Below are 4803 nucleotides of genomic sequence, written 5' to 3'. Positions count from 1 at the left end.
ACAAAAGAGGATTCTCCACTCCGCTCTTGAAGTGTCTATCACCAGAGGAAGCCCAATACGTGATGAATGAACTGCACAACGGGATATGCGGATTTCATTCCGGCCAGAGAACGCTGAAGACTCGTATCCTAAGGGCCGGATATTACTGGCCGACAATGGAGGGCGACACCCGAACTTACACGCAACGTTGCCTCAGTTGCCAAGCCCATGCTAACGACACTCGAGCTCCCCCGCATACGCTCCATTCCATTACTTCCCCATGGCCGTTTGCCCAGTGGGGAATGGACATCGTCGGACCCTTTCCCCCGGGTCAGGGTCAGAAAAGATTTCTCCTAGTCGCGGTCGACTATTTCACAAAGTGGGTCGAGGCCGAACCCCTGGCATCCATCACCGCCGGACAGGTCCAGAAGTTTTGCTGGAAAATAGTATGCAGATTCGGCCTTCCTAAAATTATAATAACGAACAACGGCCGCCAGTTCATTGATAGAAAACTGGAAGAATTCTACACCAACCTGGGTATCAAGCATTTCACTAGCTCGGTTGAACATCCCCAAACGAATGGTCAGGTCGAAGCAGTCAACAAAACCATAGTGGCGGAGTTAAAAAGAAGACTAGGGGAGAAGAAATCGGCTTGGGTAGAGGAACTGCCGGAAGTACTGTGGGGCTATAGATGCACACCGCACGGCACTACGGGAGAGACTCCCTTTAATTTGACTTATGGAACTGATGCCATGCTCCCGGTCGAGTTAGGCGAACCATCGCTGCGCAGAGAGCTCGAAGACATGCAAATAAACAATGAGGTGTTGAGAGTGGAGCTGGATACTACCGACGAACGGCGTGACAGGGCGACACTCAGAGCAGAGGCGTGTAAGCGGCTGGTAGAGCGTCGATACAACACCAAGGTTCGCCCCAGAGAATTCCATGAGGGCGACCTAGTCTGGAGGAAAACCGGAGAAGCCAGGCGTGCACCCTAACATGGAAAGTTGGCGGGCAAATGGGAAGGCCCGTTCAGAGTTGTCACGACGCTGAAAAATGGAGCTTATCGCCTTGCCCGGCTGGATGGAAAGCTCCTCCCCAATACACGGAATGCAACGCACTTAAAGTTTTACTTCAGTTAATTTTTTAGCCGATGTACTCTTTCTGCGAATCTCTAAATGAAGGGCCTTTTTTCATCCAATTAAGTACTCAGACTGACCGAACGTAAGGGATCCGTCCCTAATAAAAGGGATCCGTCCCAAGTAACCTAAAGGGATCCGTCCCTGAAGGGATTCGTCTCACTAAGGGAACCTTCCCAATAACAAATCGCCTAACCCATCATCTGACCCATGCAAACCATCATGGGCCGATGACGTTTATCCAAGATAAAATTAAAACATGACGAATGAAAATCAATAGCAAGTCAACCATAAAATGAACCAAATTCATTATACTATCAAAGTATAAGCAAAAAGCCGGATGGGTCGACCATGCAAACAAAAGCTACGCCTAAGTGTTTGCAAGTCGACCTCACGGACCAAAAAACAAAAATACAATAGGCAAATAATCAAACTCTTGGGTCGGCTTCAACAGCAGGCTCATTTTCCGGTCCCAGGACGGTTTCCTCATTCAAGGTCCCCTCCACCGGTCGCATTTCGCCCAGATACACATCCTTATACAAGTCAAAACCAGCGGCGGTCGGATCAACCTTAAGCAGATATTTCACCTGACGAAGGGCCTTGTTGAATCCTTCTTCATGTTCATCTATCACGCTGGCGTCTAGCTTGTCGAAGGCATCCTTCGCCTCCTTCAGCTCGGCCTCAAGACGCTTCTTGTCGGCGTTGGCAGCCAAAAGATCTTGGGACAAACGCTCACTCTGTTCGGCCAGTTCTCCTCCCCTCTTGGCCAACCGGCGGACTTCCAATCTTTCCTTCTCGATGTCTTCTCTTAGGCCGTCTTCTACCAGTTTGGCGTCCGCCAGAGACTTGTTCGCTGCAGCCAGCTTGGAAGTGGCAAGGTCCAAGTCAGCTTGTAACTTGACCTGAGTCTCAGAGCAATGCTCATGCTCCTTCGCCAGCGTCTCCACGCGACGACGAAGTCCGGCAGACACGTTCTGCTCATCGGCCAGCTCACGGAGAAGTTCCTAAGCCTCACGACCTTTACTGCTCTCGCGAGCTCTACGAGCCAGCATGACGCCCCGGCTCATCAGCTCCACAGCCGCCCCCAGCAGATCTTCCTCAGATAATGGCTCAATAACCGCCAGCTGAGAGGAACTGGGCCGACACTCCATCTTCGATGCAGCGCCGAAAGAAATATCAAATACGCCGGCCGGTAAGGGATGGAGTGAGGAACTTCCGCTGCGACGGTGGCGTTTGGAAGACGACTTCCCTCCCTCCTTGGTTTTCCTCTTTCGTTCAAGAGGGACGGCCGAATCGGGGGGAGATTCTGAAGAATTGACCAGAGTGACAAAGGTAGGACTCAGTTGAACCTTCTCCGGTGCAGGGTTAACCGCTACCTTTTCAGGACCAACCAACGCCACAGGAGCCGTCTCCTGTACCTTTAAAGGTACACCAGTAGGAATGTCGGACGACGTCGCCCGGCTGGAGGCCGCAGATGGCTGGGCAACACCTTTCGAGCTGCCCCCTTTACGCCGCTGAGTGGATGCAAGCCATCCAGACTGTCGAGGCTCCGGTAGCGACATATATCCTGAAAAGAAAACAAGAATTTAGCTAAGTCAAAAGTGAACTTCAGGAAGCCGAACCGGCCATATTCATACCGAAGGCTATTTGATCATAGTCCTCGTATTTCAGACAGTCGACGAAGCCGCGGACGTTGAGGCGACGGGGTAGATCCTTTATGATCCGAACAGCATCACGCTCCAAGTTATTCATACGGGCGACACCGTACGCCTTTATTTTGGGAGGATCCTGTGTCCAATAGAAAGGAAACCGAGGGGCGCCTTCGGCGTCAAAAAACTCCGACTTCCCAGAATCCTTAATTATTATTTTGAAATACCTCGTCTTAAAATTTTTGAAAGAATCGGAAAACGGCTTGAAGAGAGTGCGGTCATGTACAGAGGACAAAGACACCCACCCTCGTCGGGGGGAAGGGCGGACGTTGAAATAATGAAGAAACACCCGAACCATGGGCGTTCGCCCAACCGCCGCACACAAGGATGTGAAGGCTTGCATCGCTGCCCACCCGTTCGGATGAAGTTGGGTGGGAGCAATCTTTAACTCCCTAAGAACGGATGCCTGGAAATCAGTAAACGACACCCTGACGTACATTTGCTCGAACATGTACGCATATACGAAGAAGAAGTCCTCGGAGCTGGAACCCTTCCCATGATACACGCGCTCATTCGGATGGCTGATGCCCAGACGGAATAACCGGGCGTCCTCAACATCGCGGGCAATGTAGGACCGATTCGCCCACCACGACAATTCGTCGTCAGTCCCGAAATCGGAGGTAAACTCACCCACTTCAGGAGAGGCCCACCGATAGCCCCGAATGCGAGGCCATCCCTCGGCCGGTTCGGCCGACTCGCGATCAATCCGTATCCCGCCCTTGAGCAAAAATATGCCATAACCATTCACCAGTCGATCTCCGTCCGGGGAAGGCGGAACAGAGCTTTCATCCTGATGAGCATCCAGAAATGACGAAGAAACCGAACTTGGCGGCGAAGCACCTTCGGCCCTTCCCGCCGCCTCTCCCCTTTCCAAAGGAGCGTCACCGGTCCTTCCCGCCGCACCTCCGCCGCCTCGACCCGACGACTCCTCCGATGAGTAAACACTAGTGGCAGCCATTTATTACCTGAAGCTCGAAATTCTGAAGCAGTAAAAAGAGAGAAGTAAAGAGTGAATAACCACCCTCCCTTACCCCTATTTATAGCCACATTTTAAAATTCATCATGCATTACCCACCGTTTGATTCAAGGCGCACCAACGGTCCAGATTCGCGACGGTTCGCTACACCACTCAGAGTGACCAGTGAGAGGAGGACACGTGTCCCTTCCCGCCTACTGCTCCCTCAAAAATCGCAACCGTCTCCCCACTCCCAGCGTCACGCCCCCTCAAAAAACGCAACCGTCTCCCTACTCAACCTTTCAGTTACTTCGTCACTTCAGGCTTGGGGGGCCTATGTACCAGGAAGGGCGTCCGGCCCCATACATCGGGCAAGACGTCCGGACGTTTAGCGTACCAATCCATAACTTGGCACCCTGAGTGCGTCCAGCGTCGCCGGACGGTCGGGTGGAGAAATATCAGGACAATAATTAACATCATACTAAACAGGATTAAGGACGTTGGGCCCAATCTTGGGTCGTGGTTAACAAAGGATAATCCTTGGCCCATTTGGAAAGCTATAAATAAAGGTCAAAGGTAACAGTAGGTAAGAACATTGATGGTGCATTTATGTTGCCTGATAACTTTCTCTCTCTATCTCTATAAACAAGATTGAGAACTGACTTGAGCGTCGGAGTGCTTTTAATAGGTACCCGGACGGTTGAGACGGACAGTAAGGAACCAGAGGCAGTAGACGACTGGAGTATCAAATTGTAGAGGAAGATCCCATTTACCCGAAACAATAATAATAATATGGTTTAAACCCTTAAATCGTCCCTATTTTTGGGACTGATTCCCAATTTCATCCCTCAATTATTAAAACTCCCAATTTGGTCCTCATAAGAGCCAATTTGAATGAAATTGACCCTTTCCATTAAATAAAGTTAACAGCGTCAAATATTTTGCCAGTACAGTAAATGAGGTGTTATGTTATGCACAGGTGTCATGCAACGTGTCATTGATATGATGAAACATGGCATTTTAC

Source organism: Vigna radiata, chromosome 5, assembly GCF_000741045.1.
Source record: "Vigna radiata var. radiata cultivar VC1973A chromosome 5, Vradiata_ver6, whole genome shotgun sequence".
In the NCBI taxonomy this organism is placed as follows: domain Eukaryota; kingdom Viridiplantae; phylum Streptophyta; class Magnoliopsida; order Fabales; family Fabaceae; genus Vigna; species Vigna radiata.
The sequence above is the reverse complement of the archived record's forward strand: the minus strand, read 5'-3'. Positions refer to the sequence as shown.